This window comes from Oncorhynchus mykiss, chromosome 13 (assembly GCF_013265735.2).
Source record: "Oncorhynchus mykiss isolate Arlee chromosome 13, USDA_OmykA_1.1, whole genome shotgun sequence".
NCBI lineage: Eukaryota > Metazoa > Chordata > Actinopteri > Salmoniformes > Salmonidae > Oncorhynchus > Oncorhynchus mykiss.
In genome coordinates this window covers 19,308,884-19,327,824 of record NC_048577.1, presented here as the reverse complement: position 1 = coordinate 19,327,824, position 18,941 = coordinate 19,308,884, and the positions used below count along the sequence as shown (strand labels likewise).

The following is an 18,941-nucleotide window of genomic DNA, read 5'->3' as shown; positions in this document are numbered from 1 at the left end:
TGTGTTGAAGAAGTGTTGTGCGATAACACTTGTTCTGCAAGGCCCCATTCCCAGTTATTACCCCCATCTGCCTTCCCTGTGTGTCCCCACAATGGCCAGTCGTCCCCACACTGCGCCCTTTGTGTTGACGTGTGCCACTGTACTGTACACACACAATCCTGCGCTGCCTGCCTCTGACCTGTTAGGACGCCAACAGGCACCCGTCCAGAACAGAGGGAATTATGGGGATTAAGACTTATTCACATGGCACACAGTGTACACCACAGGAGGTTGGTGGCACCTTAATTTGGGAGGACGGGGTATTTGGTAATGGCTGGAGCGGAATGGCTGGAATGGTATCAAATACATTAATTGAACACATGGTTTCCACCAGCCTACACTGGTGTACACACATCCAGTTGTTTTGACCAGAATCCTGTCACATTACACGCTACAGTGAACTGGGGACAGGAACCAGTCAAATGCTCTTTGATCGGAGTGGGGACCCACTTGTTCTTTTGATTTATTTAAAGAATTTTACCCCATTTTCGTGGTATCCAATTGTTAGTAGTTACTATCTCCCGTACGGGCTCGGGAGAGACGAAGGTCGAAAGCCATGCTTCCTCCGAAACACAACCCAACCAAGCCGCACTGCTTCTTAACACCAATGTGTCGGAGGAAACACTGTGCACCTGGCGACCTGGTTAGCGTGCACTGCGCCCGGCCCACCACAGGAGTCGCTAGTGCGCGATGAGACAAGAATATCCCTACCGGCCCAACCCGGACGACGCTAGGCCAATTGTGCCTCACCCCACGAACCTACCGGTCGCGGCCGGCTGCGACAGAGCCAGGGCGCGAACCCAGAGTCTCTGGTGGCACAACTAGCACTGTGATACAGTGCCCTGGACCACTGCGCCACCCGGCAGGCCGACCCAGTTGTTCTTAGTGTGTGTGTGTGTGTGCATGCCTCTCAATCTGGGCTCTTTATCTCATGCTGTTGTATGTGTCAATGAGCATGTGAAGTGGCTGCCATTGACAGAATAGGAAGGCAGGCAGCCATCATTTCAGAAATCTTTTGTTTAGCTCCACTCCCTCGGTCCCCACATGGTCCAGCTGCCAGCCTCTCAATCCTCTCGTTCCTCTCCTCTCCATTGTCATGACCCAGAGGGTTGATTGTCAACAGTCCAGGTAATTGGCACTAATTGGGTTTGAGCCAAAATGGTGGCCCTGGTCTGATTGTAGGGTTTGCCGTACGTCCTCTCTCATCCCATTTCTCATCCCATTTCTCTCAGCATTTCGCTGTTTACTTCCTGTTAGTTCCCCAAACGTGCATCTGTGTGTGTTGATGCTGGTTTACCATACCTCCTCTCTGCCCCTCCCGAACCACTGTTCTCTCAGTGTTGAGGTTTTCATCCGAGAGATAGATCAGTCTATATGTAAAGCTCTACATGTTGGCTATAGTCTATCTTTTTACTTAGAGACCCAATCTGTTTGCGTCTCTCTTACTAGTCTCTAAAGGCTTTAAATACATTTCCTTATTTCCCTAATGAAAGGGAGTTCCAGTCAGTAAGTTGTGAGCAGCTCTTCTAATGTTGCGCTATAAATAGCCCCTCCCCTGCCTGTCGATACACAGATGTGCTGCTGCTTCAGTCATAATTGGCTGCGGACTGCAGTGTGTACACATGGAGAGATGAAAGATGGCAGCACAAATGAACGTGTGTCTTTTGATGGTTCAATGCTACGTGCTCTACCCACATGGTGCAGGGTGGTCCCCTGTGTGTGTGTACAGCATATGTTTGTTTAAAGTGTATTTATTTGTGTATGTGTGTGTGACTGTGTACACATACGGTATGTCCCTGTGTTTGTCTTCGATATGTTAATCTGTTAGAGGGAGTCAGCGGGGTGGAATCGATGCCAGTGAGTGGTACCTCTGTGGAGAGTGGTTGACTCTGTGTGTGAATATGTGGATGTAGGGACACTCCAGCTGTCAGTGCAGAGACCCTGTGTCCTCCCCCCCCCCCCCTCCCTGTTTAGCTTTTCGGCCGACTTGGCTTCGGTTTCCACAGTGAAGTGGATAACATTGCTGAGGAGAGGAGACTACCCATCATCCACTTACAGGCTCTCTTAAGTTCACCGCCGCTTGAGTACGTTTACACACACTTCAGTAGGTTACTGCAGGGGTCTGATGGGGTGACATCCTGTTAGTGACATCCTCTGGCTTTTTTGTTAACTTGAGTTATTACGCTCAGTGAAAGTTAATCCTCTTCATTTCTCTCGGACTGTGGGAGCAAGTTACATGTCACTCAAAGCTCCCAGTCTAGCCCATAGGCTGAGTACAGTAGTAGAACCTACCCTGCAGTGTCAAGATTCCCCGAACTTGGGAGCGGGCGGAGGTGCTAAACGGCTCCTATTTCAGCTTGTCACTCAGATCTATTGGGATCATAGACACTAAGGTCCATTCATTCCTTATGGCTGAAACTGTGATACCTTCCCACAGGTTGTGGTTACAGGGGATACTATACTGGGAGAGTCCTCTCCTAGCAGGGACCCACCACTCTGCTCTAAATGCCCAGGGGACTCCAGTATGTGTGGGTTTCATGCCTTTTGTGCCAAAGTCTTTCTGTGGTCTTTGTGGTTGTTGGAGTTTCTACGTTTTACTCATTGGGTTTGTGTGTGTTTCTTGTGAAAGTGTGTGTTTTGTAGGAGTGTGTGTATCAGGGTTCCGGACCAGTTATACTGGGGTTTAGGTAAGACAAAGGTGTAGTGCAGTGGTAACCAACCTTTTCTGAGCCAGGATCACTTTCTGAGCCAGGATCACTTTCTGAGCCAGGATCACTTTCTGAGCCAGGATCACTTTCTGAGCCAGGATCACTTTCTGAGCCAGGATCACTTTCTGAGCCAGGATCACTTTCTGAGTCAAAGTGCAAGCGGAGATCAGATTTAGATTTTAAACGCGTCATAAAAAATGTACGCCATGAACCAATTAAAAACAGTTCAATCAGGTTTGTAGTAGGCTATAGGCCCAATACATTACCACTGCATATTTGCTATGCTTTAATTGACCTGCCAACATTGGCAAATTTAGGTATTGGCGACATGGGCAGCCGACCAGTGCGGCATCTTGCCAGGCACGGCACGGGGTGCCCACACAAAAAATAGATTTTCTATCGCTCATTTGCACGTCAATGATATCATGTCACCGCGTGGGACTGTGGGTCAAATAACCTTGTCGGAGTGGGCGCCCTGATTCTAGTTGAGCTAGGCAGGCTACTGCCTGGGAGGTCTCCCACTCAGAAGTACGAGTTGGGGAGGTGGGCGGGGGTAGGTTGACCTCAGGTCTCCCCACTGGAAGCCCGAGGTAGGGAGCGCGGGGGAATCTATCAAATAGCAAACCTCTAACTTTGTACAGTACTAATGCCATTAGTAAAATCAGTCACACTGCGAATTGCTACCAAATAAACCACAAATCATTCATAATACTGTGAATATATACTGTGGTTTCGCAGACATTTTGTTGCATTTGTATACTGTATTTTAATGCAAATTCAGGGGACCTTCTGAAATACTTTGGAGCACCCTCTGGCACTGGCCAGAATGAGGAGCCATTCTTCTCCTCAGCCACATAGGCCTCTTCAGAAATGATCTCGGAGCCTCAGGATGAGGAGCCATCTACCTCCTCAGCCATACAGGTGTCTTCACAAATGTTGTCTGAGCCTGAGGATGAGGATGAAGACCCATTTGCTTCCACTTCTCCCCAGCAGGATTCTTCAGGTGTGTTTGTGGCACACGGGCACGTGTGTGTGTGCATCCCTGCATAACATAAACAGAATAAATAATTTCCCTTTTGCAAAGTTCTAAGTTTACATATTGTAGGTAACAAGGATTTTATTATTACTGGGTATGTATGTGGGATGTTCCATCACTATAAATGCTGTGAATAACGTGTGTAAACTAATGCCCATGTGCTCTCCATTAGAAATGCCTGTAGCAGCATCCCCACCAAATCCTGCTGCTGAGGATGAACCACTGTGTCACGCAGCCAGGAGTGGTGGGGGCGGAGTCAAGCGCAGAGAGCAGAGGAAAATGGGGGAAACCAAACTTTATTGCGGTATCCACAAGTAACGCCAAAAACAACAGGCGAAGACAAAAGTGTCCAACCCAAAACTGGGCGCAAACAGACAGGGAACACAACACGTAACCAACCTAGACTAACAGAAAACAAGCCCGCACAAAAGCAGACGGGCCTAAATAGTCCTGAACCAAAACTCAAATAAGAAACGGGTGCAACCAATAAGACATAACAAACGGAAAAGGGGATCGGGGTCAGCTAGTAGACCGCAGAGCGCCGCCCGAACAGGCAGGGGAGCCACGTTCGTTGGAAGTCGTGACACTGCTGACTGGCCTTCAGTTCTGACTGACACAATTCAGACACAACTAGTTTGCAGAGGACCAAGTGACGTACCACCTGACTTTGTTTTCCCAAGGAATGAGAGTGATGGAAGAAGTTGCCACCACCAGTATTTCAGGAAGATCTTGGTGAGTGGTAAAAACATCCCTAGTAGTTGATCGGTGTTTTCTGAAAGAAACAACAGCCTCTTCTGCTTCTGCTGCAAACTCTTTTCTAAGAAGAAAGTTCATTTAGCAAGCTCAGGACTGACTGACTGGAAACATGCAAGTTCTTTGCTGACTTCATACGGCATCAGTCCAGAACACCAGAACTGCATGAAAACATGGAAAGAACTGGCGATGAGACTCACAAAAGGGGAAACAATTGATAATCACGAGAGATGGGCCATCTTGAGCCAGATCCAACATGTGAGAGGTGTTGACACGTCTGACTGCTATTGTGTAGTCTCTGGCAATTAGAAATCTGCCACTAAGGAGACACACAGAAACACTACTCTCCATCAAATGGAAATTTCCTCAAAGAGGTTGGATTGATGGCACAATTTGATATAGTCATGATTTGATCCGTGTCCAAAAAGGGACCTCGAGTTACACCAGCTACCTTGGCAACCAAATGCAGAATGAACTCATTGATTTGTTGAGTAGCCAGGTCATTTCAATAACGGTGAGTGACATCAAGCTGGCAAAATGATTCTCTATCATTCTAGATTGCACCTCAGCCACACTGAACAGTTGTCAGTTGTGATTAGAATTGTCACTGAAGGAGGAGCCACACATAAAGGAACATTTGATGGGGGTTTTGGAGGCAGAGGAGTCCACGGACCAACATTTGGAATCCCTGATTCTCAAAAGATTAGAGGAGCTAAAAATTCATTTTAAGGACTGCAGCGGACAGTCTCGTGATAACGGATCCAACATGAGAGGCAAAAACAAAGGTGTCCAAGCCAGACTCCTGGAAATGAATCCAAGAGCTCTATTGGAGCCATGTGGGGGTCACACTTTGAACCTGGTTGTGGCTGATGCTGCTAAATGTTCTGTCGATGCCACAGGTTACTTTGGCATCTTACACAAACTGTACACCTTGTTCTCAGCCTCCACACAGAGATGGGCCATCCTGAAAAAAACACGTGGACGTCACTTTGAAGATGTGGACTGAGACAAGGTGGGAGAGCCAAGTTAAGAGTGTCGAGCCACTGAGGTATCAGGCAGCAGCAGTGAGAGAGGCACTGATTGAGGTGAGGGATCAAACCAAAGACCCTGTGATAAAGATTGAGGCCCAGTCCTTGTCAGAGGAGGTGGGATCGTAGCGCTTCAGCATCTGTACAGTGGTGTGGTACGACACCTTGAGCCAGATCCAACATGTGAGCAAGCTGATGCAGTCTCCCAGTGTGCATGTGGATGTTGCAGTCAGTCTTCTCAGAAAGACAGAGCGAGGTCTCAGTAGCTACAGGGCAACAGGCTTTATGACCGCACAAACGCCAGCCAAGGATATTTGCATGTAGAGGCCGTTCTACATCAAAAGAAGGCTGAGTTCCACAAAGTGGCACTTTTCATACGAATCATTTGATGAACCTTTGAGTGATGCCCTGAAGAAGCTGGAGGTGACATTTTTCAATGTCGTTGTTGATGCTGCAACCTTTTCCACATTGGAAAATGTGCTGTCAACCTTCCAAAGTCTCTCAAATGAGGAGCTGACAGAACAATGTGAGGTATGACACTGCACTATAAAGAACACTCAGACTTGGATGGCAGAGAGATTGCACAGGAACTGAAGAACTTGCCTGACTTGCCATCGAAGACCATGAACCTGCTTGATCTGCTGATAATGATACATGAAAGGGAGCTCTCAGAAATGTATATAAATTTGTGGACTGCTCTCAGAATTAGTTTTCCTCATCCAGTGACCGTAGCTGAAGCAGAGGGAAGCTTTTCAAAGGTCCACCATGTGACAGGAACGCCTTAGTGGCCTTGTTGTCATCAGTATTGCCCATGCAATTGCTGGGCTGATTTCTTATGATGATGTAATTGATGACTTTGCATCAAGGAAGGCAAGAAAGGTCAGGGTTTAGATGGCAGCTGTGCAATTTAGTTTGTGTTTCTTGTTTGAAGTGCCATAGTGTAATAATCAGGTTCTCTTCTTTAGTATGTTATTCTATTTGTGTATTTGTGTGATATAGGATTTGTGCAATTTAGTTTATTTGTGTGTTTTTTGTTAGCCATAGGGTAATAGTGTAATAAATTGATTTTTCTTGTTTTTATATACTACAATTGGTTTCTATTTGTCTTTGTTACTACTTTATTATATTTATGATACTTATTTTTGTATGTATTTGTATATTTTATATAGTTTTAAATGTTAGGATTACTTGTGTTCCAAATGTCGGGATAAAAATTACAGTGCAGAATGGTGCTTTTGGGCGGGGGGGGGGGGTCGCCCAGGGAGGCATGCAAGCTAGAACCGCCACTTCCTGCCAATGTTCTTCTCAGACCGTTTAGAAATGATATTACAACAGTTTAGGAATATGACCGCACTGGTAATATAATTGTTGCTTTACTTATGAGGTACAGCTGGTGAGCATAATCATTTCCTTATTTTTTTACTGGACCGATGAGCTGCATCTGATGGTTAGTCTGAAGGGAGGGAGGACGCAGCGGTGAGGCAGCCTCACCCGACTCACCGTCCCTCCTCTCCCTCCCTCTGGGGACACAGTCTTCCGTTGATGGCGAAACTCAAGTCGCACTGCATTATTTCTGCCTCATGCACCAACGTTGTTACTCCGATGACCAGAGAAAGTGAAATATTCATTCATATTAAAAAAGTCACGCAGGAAGCTGCTAATAATACCAACGTAAGCTTATGGAAACACTTTGCTACTCATTCATTGCAGCTGTAGTGCTGGTTGTAGCGCTAGTGGAAGTAGGGAGAAAGTGTTGACAGTGCTGAATAACAACTTAAACATGAACATACTCATAAAAACAGCAGCTCTTTGCTGTATTCGTTGACAGTCTCTCTCTAGTGATGGTTTTAAAAGTTTAGAAATCTCAACAACTGAACTGAAAACTGAACAACTGGCACCTTTTTTATTTTTGTCAAAAACAACTTAGGGCCTCCTGAGTGGCTCAGCAGTGCCAGAGGCATCACTACAGATTTGGGTTTGAGCCCGGGCTGTGTCGCAGCCGGCTGCGACCGGGAGACCCATGAGGCGGCGCACAATTGGCTCAGGGTCGTCCGGGATGTCCTTGTCCCATCGCGCTCTAGGAACTGGCGGGCCCGGGAGCATGCACGCTGACACGGTCGCCAGTTGGACGGTGTTTCCTCCGACACATTGGTGCGGCTGGCTTCCAGGTTAAGCGAGCAGTGTGTCAAGAAGCAGTGTGGCTTGGCAGGGTCGTGTTTTCGAGGACGCGTGGCTCTCGACCTTCGCCTCTCCCGAGTCCTATCGTTGCAACTCACGTACGGACAAAACTGTAACTACCAATTGGATATCTCAATTTGGGGTAAAAATAAATATATATATTTTTTTATAACATCTACTTTATAAAAAGGAGTGCCTTTTTGATTTGATGGCTTGCGGATGTGCAGTTTGGCATTAGACAACCATTAGACCCAACAACGTGTTTCTGCAGCTAGCCTACAAGTGTGATCTGGGATTTCTATTGGAGAAGCAGTTTTAGCCTATCTTCATACTGTACTGTCTTTGGCAAGGCTTTATCGTTGTTGTTTTTTACAGAAATGTTAGGTGATCAACTAGGAATGCCTTGGTGCCCACTGGCCTAGTGAATTCACACACACACACACACACACACACACAGAGAGGATCTGTCTCTGTGACACATTCCTGCACCACAAACCCTACTGGTTCAACACCGAAGCAATGCAGGTGGACTGTTGACTCTGCAACAATAAACAGTGTGTTTACCCATCCATGTGGTGGACAGATTTGTGTATATGTGTGTGAACAGTCTCCCATCTCCCATCCTCACTCATTTCCCATTAGTGCCGCGTGTACAACTCAACATCTTCCAATATCAAACTCTTCTCCCTCGGTAGAACAATTGCGTCCTTATTGAGACAGATGGTACATTGACTACACGGATAAACAGAGGCTGCAGACAAAACCTCTACAGATGTTTCTCTCTCTGACGGGTTAATGCGTAACATTGACGATGCAGCATTATGCATTTAAACCCTAAACCTGTGTGTGTGTGTGTGTGTGTGTGTGTGTGAGACTCTGTGTGTATGCCTTTAATTTAAACCTCAAACCAGTGTAACTGAATACTTCCCTTGTGTTCACCAGGCCAGGAAGCAGTTCGCTTTAAAACACCTCACGGTGTGTATCGTCTCCCTAGACACTAGTGTTGAAGTGAGGACAGTTTACGGTTTAGATGAAATAAAACGAGTGACAGTCAATTCAAAGGTAATGGCGTTTCCTGCCGCAACTTTTCCTTCCACTCACAAACCTTTTTCCTCCCACCCACAAACCTTTTTCCTCCCACCCACAAACCTTTTTCCTCCCACCCACAAACCTTTTTCCTCCCACCCACAAACCTTTTTCCTCCCACTCACAAACTCACTCTAAAAGGCTAAACTGACTCTTTTTCAACACTCCTAGACTGAGACTCGCACTTGGTCTGTATCTTCCGTATTCTACCTCAGTAGCACTATTTCCTGCTTTGGATGACACATCAAATGTTATTTGTCACATGCGCAGAATACAATGTGTAGACTTTAGAGTGAAATGCTTACTTACAAGCCCTTAACCAACAATGCAGTTTTAAGAAATACCTTTTAAAAACAAGTAAGAGAGAAGACTAGCAAATAATTAAAGAGCAGCAGTAAATAGCAATAGCGGGGCTATATATATATATATATATATATATATATATATATATATATTTTTTTTTTTTTTTCCTTATTTCACCTTTATTTAACCAGGTAGGCCAGTTGAGAACAAGTTCTCATTTACAATTGCGACCTGGCTAAGATAAAGCAAAGCAGTGTGACAAAAATAACAACACAGTGTTACACATGAGATTAACAAACGTACAGTCAATATCACAATAGAAAAATGTATATACAGTGTGTGCAAATGTAGTAAGATTAGGGAGGTAATGCCATAAATAGACCATAGTGGCGAAATAATTACAATTAGCATTAACACTGGCGTTATAGCTGTGCAGATGATAATGTTCAAGTAGAGATACTGGGGTGCAAAATAGCAAAAAAATAACAATATGGGGATGAGGTAGTTGGGTGGGCTATTTACAGATGGGCTGTGTACAGGTGCAGTGATCGGTAAGCTGCTCTGACAGCTGAAGCTTAAAGTTAGTGAGGGAGATATAATTCTCCAGCTTTGGTGATTCTTGCAATTCTTTCCAGTCATTGGCAGCAGAGAAGTGGAAGGAAAGGTGGCCAAAGAAGCTGTTGGCTTTGGGGATGACCAGTGAAATATACCTGCTGGAGTGCGTGCTACGGGCGGGTGTTGCTATGGTGACCAGTGAGCTGAGATAAGGAGGGGCTTTAACAAGCAAAGACTTATAGATGACCTGGAGCCAGTGGGTTTGGCGACGAATATGTAGCGAAGGCCAGCCAACGAGAGCATACAGGTCACAGTGGTGGGTAAACTTAATGATGGTGTTGGAGTTGTGCCTGGCTGTGCAGTCATGAGTGAACAGGGAGTACAGGAGAGGACTGAGCATGCACCCCTGAGGGGCTACCGTGTTGAGGATCAGCGTGGCGTATGTGTTGTTACCTACCCTTACCACCTGCGGGTGGTCCGTCAGGAAGTCCAGGATCCAGTTGCAGAGGGAGGTATTTAGTCCCAGGGTCCTTAGCTCAGTGATGAGCTTTGAGGTCACTATGGTGTTGAACGCTGAGCTATAGTCAATGAATAGCATTCTCACATAGATGTTCCTTTTGTCCAGGTGGGAAAGGGCAGTGTGGAGTGCAATAGAGATTGCATCATCTGTGGATCTGTTGGTGCGGTATGAAATTGGAGTGGGTCTAGGGTTTCTGGGATAATGGTGTTGATGTGAGCCATGACCAGCCTTTCAAAGCATTTCATGGCTACAGAAGTGAGTGCTACAGGTCGGTAGTCAGTTAGGCAGGTTACCTTAGTGTTCTTGGGCACAGGGACTATGGTGCTCTGCTTGAAACATGTTGGTATTACAGACTCATACAGGAAGAGGTTGAAAATGTCAGTGAAGACACTTGCCAGTTGGTCAGCGCATGCTCGGAGTACACGTCCTGGTAATCTGTCTGTAAATGTTCACCTGTTTAAAGGTCTTACTCACATCGGCTACGGTGAGCGTGATCACACAGTCGTCCGGAACAGCTGATGCTCTCATGCATGAGTCAGTGTTACTTGACTCGAAGCGAGCATGGAAGTTATTTAGCTCATCTGGTAGGGACATGTCACTGGACAGCTCTTGGCTGTGCTTCCCTGTATAGTCTGTAATAGTTTGCAACCCCTCCACATCCGCTGAGCGTCAGAGCCGGTGTAGTATGATTCGATCTTATTCCTGTATTGACGCTTTGCTTGTTTAATGGTTCGTCGGCGGGCATAGCCGGATTTCTTATAAGCTTCCGGGTTAGGGTCCTGCTCCTTGAAAGCGGCAACTCTAGCCTTTAGCTCAGTGTGAATGTTGCCTGTATAATCCATGGCTTCTGTTTGGGGTATGTACGTACAGTCACTGTGGGGACGACATCCTCCATGCACTTATTGATAAAGCCAGTGTGGCGGGGTGCGTATTTGGTGGCAGAGAAGTCAGGCGCAGGAGAGCAGAACTGGGTAATAACCAGAGATTTATTAAGCAAAACCAACGGCATCCTGAACAACAAGATAAATGGGCACAAAAATAACCTGTTGTGCGCTCACGGGGAACGTGCACAAGCACTACAGTAAACAATCCCACACAAAGACATGGGGGGGAACAGACGGTTAAATACACAACAAGTAAATGAGGGAGTTGAAACCAGGTGTGTGGAAAAACAAGACAAAACAAATGGAAAATGAAGTGGATCGACGATGGCTAGAAGAATGGCGACGCCGACCGCCAAGCCGACCACCAGAACAAGGAAAAGACCCGACTTCGGCGGAAGTCGTGGCACAGTGACTAGAGGAGGATAGAGTTGTGGTCAGATTTGCCAAATGGTGGGTGAGGGAGAGCTTTGTATGCGTCTCTGTGTGTGGAGTAAAGGTGGTCTAGAATTATTTCCACTCTGGATGCACATTTAACAGAAATTAGGTCACACTGATTTAAGTTTCCCTGCATTAAAGTTCCCGGCCACTAGGAACGCCGCCTCTGGATGAGCGTTTTACTGTTCGCTTATGGCGGAATACAGCTCACTGAGTGTGTTTTAGTGCCAGCCTCGGTCTGTGGTGGTATGTAGACAGCTACGAAAAATACAGATAAACTCTCTAGATATATAGTGTGTTCTGCAGCTTATCATGAGATACTCTACTTCAGGCGAGTAAAACCTTGAGACTTCCTTAAATATCGTGCACCAGCTGCTGTTAACATAAATGCATAGGCCCCCGCCCCGTGTCTTACCAGAGGCTGCTGTTCTGTCCTGCTGATAGTGTATAACCCGCTAGCTGTATGTTCTTAATGTCATCGTTCAGCCACGACTTATGAAACATAAGATATTACAGTTTTTAATGTCCCGTTGGTAGGATATACGTGCTTTCAGTTCGTACAATTTAAGTTCCAGTGGTTGAACATTAGCTAGCAGAACGGAAGGCAATGGGCAGATTAGCTATTCATCGCCTGATCCTCACAAGGCACCCCGACCTCTTTCCGCGAAACCGACGTTTCCTTTTCCAGCGAATCACGAGGATCTGGGCCTGGTCGGGTGTCCGTAGAAAATCTCTCACATCCGACTTATTGAAGAAGTACTGCTTGTCCAATTTTAGGTGAGTAATTCCTGTTCTGATGTTCAGAAGCTGTTTTTGGTCATAAGAGATGGTAGCAGCAACATTATGTACAAAGCAAGTTACGAACAACGAGAAAAGACAAACAAAATAGCGTGGTTGGTTGAGAGCCAATAAGACGGCAGCCCTACCCTCCGGCGCCATCTTACATTGTAGCCTATGTGATAATTGCAGAGATCCGTTTTCTCATTGCAACCAATGCATTTTTTCTGTCCCCTAACTCCTCCCTCTTCATATGGGAGTGAAGAAACAGTTATCAAATGGCACCCTATTCCCTACATAGTGTATTACCACCAATGGACCCTGGCCAAAAGTAGTGCAGTATATAGGGAATAGGGTGCCATTTGGGAAGCATTTTAATCTGCTGGGGAGCTAAAGATATAGCATGAGAAGTTAATAGTAATAGAACACTGTAGTTTTTAGAATAGAATAACGTATTCTATACTTACTCATGTTTATTTCTCTCCTCTAACTGAACTTCCATTGTCCTACCAAGAGTTGCTGTCTGAATATCTTTATACCTCTGCTTGGTGCGCAGTTCATTCACCTTGGTAGAAAAAGCAAAGTGGCAACTGACAGCAGAATTGACTTTTCTCTCTTTCGAATTCTCTGCAAAGTCTTGGAGCATTGTGGAGGTCTCAGGTCTGTTATTCTGGGAAGCCGTCTCAGTCCCCCCTCTTGTTTTGTCATGGTCACCTCGTCGGCTGAGTACATGCCCAAGGTGATCGACAGACAGTGCTTAGCTTTCACGTGGACCGCCGGGCCGTCTCCTCTTACATCTCTCTGTCTCTATCTCTCTCTGTGCCTCTCTTCCCCTCTCTCTCTACACATCGCATCACTGATGTGAACTAGCCACCAACAGGAATTGCTTAGTATTCACAACTCCAGTGTGATGGTGTGGAAGCGTTCTGTTAGCGTGAGGCAGCTTGATGTACAACTACACCCCCTGGACAGAGCGCTCGTCTGTCACAGGGACTCATGGTTTGACTGAAAGGTGTCTCTAATGGTACAGAGGTCATGCACCATTGCGTGCAGGAGCTCTACACTGGCCTATCAAACAAAAGGGCATTAACTGCTCACTGAGTGTAACTGATAAAAATGTCTTGAAAGTATTTTCATTGTTCAGCCTGAGTTGTAGGCAGATCACTGACCACATCTGTTGTCTTTCTATGAGGTCATGTTTTATTCATATTGACCCTGACCTCTGACACGGCAGTTGCTGCCTTCTTGCTCCGTACACCCACTGGAATACGTTTCCATGACGATTTTGTTTGTGTTCATAAATGTAAGTATTCAGACCCCTCGACTTTTTCCAGATTTTGTTACGTTACAGACTTATTCTAAAATTGATTAAATTGTTTTCTTCCCTCATCATTCTACACACAATACACCATGATGACAAATCCAAAACAGATGTTCAGACATTTTTTCGAATAAAAAAAAAGATATATCATGTTTACATAAATATTCAGATCCTTTACTCAGTACTTTGTTGAAGCACCTTTGGCAGCGATTACAACCTTGAGTCTTCTTGGGTATGAAGCTACAAGCTTGGCACACCTGTATTTGGGGAGTTTCTCCCATTCGTCTCTGCAGATCCTCTCAAGCTCTGTCAGGTTGGATGGGGAGTGTTGCTGCACAGCTATTTCCAGGTCCCTCCAGAGATGTTTGAACAGGTTCAAGTCCGGGCTCTGGCTGGGCCACTCAAGGACATTCAGAGACTTGTCCCAAAGCCAGTCCTGCGTTATCTTGGCTGTGTGCTTAGGGTCATTGTCCTGTTGGAAGTTGAACCTTCACCTCAGTCCTGAGGTCCTGAGCGCTCTGGGGCATCAAGGATCTCTCTATACTTTGCTCCGTTCATCTTTCCCTCGATCCTGACTAGTCTCCCTGCCTCTTAAAAACATCCCCACAGCCACCACCATGCTTCACCGTAGGGATGGTGCCAGGTTTCCTCCGGACGTGACTCTTGGCATTCAGGCCAAAGAGTTCAATCTTGGTTTCTTCAGACCAGAGAATCTTGTTTCTCAAGGCTGTCATCCTGGTAAGCGTGTAATTGGAAGCATCTGAGAGCCTGGGAACTGTGGATTCCTTCCTGGTTTACTAGCTTTACCGCAGAGGCACCAACGTATGTACGTAGTGCACTTTATTTAGCCAGAGGCCTATGGACCATGGTCAAAAATACGACACTTTATGGAAAAGAGTGCAATTTGGGACGTTGTCACATAATAAGAACTGGAATGTCTCATCAAGGTTGCTGTCAAGGAGTTGCCTTGAAAGTGTCTATGAGTTTGAATATGAGGTCTGATATAAAGTTTTGTGGTCTTCGCTTCTATGATAGTTTGAATATTTTAGGTCTACCGTGACAGTTTGATTATGACGTTTTGAGGAGAATGTGTCTGCCAAAAGGATCTTTCACACCAATGCTACAGATGAAGGGATGCCTTACGTGTTGCTTGGACATTGTGCTCTTGCCTTTTACATAATAGAAAAGTGTTTTTTGTGGGAAAAGCCCGACAGATATATGTCCTCAATTTGAAAGTTTGGGCACAAGGCCGTCTTTCATTTCAGGGTTGTGGCACTCATCTTCTCATTTTATCCTCAGCTTCCTCCCAATGTATCTGTGAGAAAATGAAACCAGTCACGAAGATCATCATTTATCTTGGACTTTTATGAAATTCCTGGGTCTCAATATGAGAGGCTAAGGGGGTTGAACCTCATGCTGCTATAGCCCACAGTGACCTCTGGCAGGCTAGCTGTGGAGACCTTCAGCCGTTCTGGTGGTTGTCTATAGGTCATAACTCTGCTGAGCCCCATGGCGGTTAGAACCATTAGCATACTCCAACTTTTCTCCCCTTTAAGTTGCCTTTCTGTAAGTTTTTTTTAAACCTCTGGGCCAAAGTTTTGCTCCCTTTTACCTTTTAAAGGAGAGGTGTTCTGGTGGGAGAGAGAAGGAGAAAGTGCTCTGTGCTCCCTGACCTTTTGGGATTATGGTAATAGGATTATGAAATAGAGGGTGATCCACACCGCAGCAGGGCTCTCAACCAGGCCACCACAGATCAGGAGACTGACTGACTGGCTTATTGTTATGGGTTGAGAAAAAGCCCCAGGTGGACAAGCAGTCACCACCACCAGGGCTGTGATAGATGGCATCTGTTTCCCCCAGTTGATGTTGTTTTCCCTTTCTCCTCCGCTGCGGCTTTATCCGGGGGGGGGGGGGGGCAGTGTTGCTTGAGATGTTGACGGACAGTTGAAGGCTCCCACTCCCTGCCCAGATGGCAACCTTGAAAATGTCACAGACAGAGGACCCCACCCCACCCACCCCGATCTCCACCTCCCTCCCCCCAATCCCAATTCCAAACCTTCTCCTACATTTTTGTAGAATTTAAATCAGGCCCCCCTGAGGGCAGCCCCGGGCCGGGTCCATTTCCCCATTAAAGACCATAAATCTCTATGGTGAATGGAGCCGCCGCCCCCTCAATAAAAGGGGTCAGTTTAGGGCGCCCCCGAGAAAGAAGGACTGAATAGAGAGAAAAACAGACAGACAAGGCTCCAAAAATAAATGTTTCTCCCTCTTTTTGTTCCCTCGTTCTCGGAATGGCCTCCAAATGGCCTCTGACGGTGGTTGCTGTAAATGAGGGCTTGGCCTGCTGGTAATGAGGGTTTCTCACCCCAATGTTATGTGGAGATTTGTTTGAAGAGTTTTATGGCCTCCTGTCTTTGTCTCTGTGCTGACCTGCCCATGCCCTGTGTCTGAACAACATGGACTCTCCATCACCCTCTCTTCTTCTACAACTTTTCTTTTGTGTGTGTGTGTGGGTGTGTTTCACCAAGACTGAATTTGTGTCTCCTGGCATGTATGCGTGTGTGTGTGTGTGTGTGTGTGTGTGTGTGTGTATGAATCAGTCATCACGTGTATGTGTGCATATTCCACACACTCCTTTCAGACTCAGGCGACTGGGGGGTAAACTGTGAATTTGCCCACATGCTAGGGAACCTGCGGAGGACCACTCACCCAGCTGTCTGCTGTGTTAATCCCTGTTACGACAGGAGCCCTCCTTTCTCTCTGTTCCCCCTCTGTGGTACCCCAATTTTTAGACACACACACACACACACCGGCCTCTAGCGCCCAGCTAACAGCCAGGCAGGAATTTGTTACATTTCAGCCCCCAGCCTCTTTGTTTTGTGTTGTTGCTACAGAGCAGCATTTGTCTAAGCCTTTTGATACTACTGTACTCCATTTTACACTAGGCCTTCAGCCATTATGATGTTTGTGTGTGCCTGTGTGTGTGTGTGTGTGTGTGTGTGTGTGTATTGTTTAAGGCCTCAGCCCCCGTAATTGAACCAGGGACATGTCTCAGTGCAATAAGACGGTAATTAAGTCTTGGTGCAGTCAGGGTTTTGAGAGGAGGAGGAGGAGGACGACAAGGAGTGGGCGAAATGTCGTCTCACTCCCAGTAATAGATCTTGGCTGCCTTTAGATGTACAGGTTGGTGCTGCTGGTTGGAAATAGTGGATGGACCCAGCTACACTAGATGATTACAGCCAGGCGATGATGTCGTTTTAGATGTGATTGGATCAGAGGGCATGACTTGTTCAGCTATAAGTGTGATATGAGTGTGGTTCAGGGTTCGAGGAAGACCAAGATTTGGGAGTGTTTCAGGGACATTACATTTGACATTTTAATGTTATTCTTTAAGCAGATGCTCTTATCCAGAGCGACGTACAGGAGCAATTAGGGTTAAGTGCCTTGTTCAAGGGCACATCGGCATTTTTTTCCCACCTACTTTCCTTGGGGGTTCGAATCAACGACCTTTCGGTTACTGGCCCAACGCTCTTAACCGCTAGGCTACGTAACAGCCAGAGAGTAGTGCAATACCAGAGACTCTGACATCGCAACCTCTCTCCATAGGGAGGGACTTGTACCTGGCTGTGATCTGTCCCTCAGGGTGAAGTTATCACATGTTCAAGTAACATGGCAGTGTTGCTAGGTTACACACTTCGGGTGGCGGGGTGCGACAGGCTGTGCTAATTTGTGGCGGCAAGCCTGGAGCCTGATGAGAGTGATCTGATGAATGAAAGACCCTAAAATGCTGTCAGTCCGACACACACACACACACACACACACACACACACACAGACAGCCCACTGCTAAAAGACCAACTGGGCGAGGCGACACGCACCCAGCCAGCATCCATTACCCCAGACAGAAAGGCACATCACTCACCCCCTCCGCTAGCAGCATAACCCAAAACGGGACTACCCAAAAACCTCTAGCCTGATCCAAGATCTGTTTCTGCGGTCTTGCCAACTAATATATGATCATCAGGCATAACGACACAAACAGATCTAGGACCAAGCTAATCAACCGATGTACTACCCTTGTACAGCTCTGAGAGGAAAGAGAAAGATCACAGGTGCATGGTCTGAAAAACCATTTCAGCCAGTAAATTGGACTGTATGCAGAGTTATGAATCCTATCAGCCTTTTTGTGCTTTTAAAGAGATTCAAATGAAAGAGGGAAGAGAGTGAATGAGTTCACCTGGAGAGAGAAAGCAATCACCAGGCCAGGCTAATCTATCTCTATTCACTTCCCATCCAGCCAGGCAATAAAGAAGATCATGATGCTGTGTGTTTGTAGCAGGGGACGGTCTGTCTGTCTCTCCTCCTTTCATCAGGGGCCGGTAGGAATGGATAGAATACTGAAGGGGGAAGGAGATTGGTGGGCTATAGTGTCAGACACTGTATCCTTCTCCTGGGTCGTGTTCATTAAAGCACATCGTAGCAAAACAACCCCATGTGGTCCCTCCATGTTTTACTCCGTTTTCTTCCATCTGGTGTGCTAACAGTTTGACATGACATTTCCCACACGACAGGTCCTAGACTCAGTCCTCTTCCATTAAATTAACCCATGTTCATTAGACAGAAAATCCTTGTCTCCCACACACACTGTCCTTTCCTCTCTCTCTCTCTCTCTCTCTCTCTCTCGCGACAATTATTCCATTGTACCCCAGAACCCCAGTCAAAGACAGAAAAGTGCTGAAGGGTGGGCACTTTAACTTTGTTATTTTCCCACTCATTGTGTGAAGAGATGATTATGGCAGAAGGAGAGTGGACCCAAAACCACTTTCCTTTGATGTAGAAGAGAAAAGGCAGAGGAGGAGAGAGAGGGAAGACTCAGAGTAACCACTCGTTAAATATGTAGGCTACACTCTTAGAAAAAAGGGTTCCAAAGAGGATTCTTCAGCTGTCCTCATGTGAGGACCTTTTTTGTTTCCAGGTAGAACCCTCTGTGGAAAGGGTTTTTACATGGACCCCAAAAGAGTTCTATCTGGAACCAAAAGGGTTCTACCTGGAACCAAAAAGGTCTCTTTAAAAGGCTCTGTTATGGGGACAACCGAACAACCTTTTTAGGTTCTGGATAACACCTTTTTTCTACTAACACCCTTAGTAGAAATCATGAGGTGTTTTAGAATGGAGGGGGTGGGTGGGGGCTAGGTGGGGATCTTGGAAAGGGTTGGTGGATGGGATGTTTGGATGGTGGGTTTTTCATGCTGTCCGGGTGAGAGAATGGAAAGAAGTCTTGCGCTCTCCCATATCTTTGTATAACCTCCCACCTGCAGT

The 18,941-nt window shown here is 46.3% G+C and overlaps 1 protein-coding gene across 5 annotated transcripts in view; it reads left to right on the top strand.

Moving 5' to 3' along the window:
* Window positions 1–18,941, top strand: part of LOC110485824 (rhomboid-related protein 3) — a 55,113-nt gene that overhangs the window by 5,144 nt on the left and 31,028 nt on the right. The window lies entirely within an intron of this gene.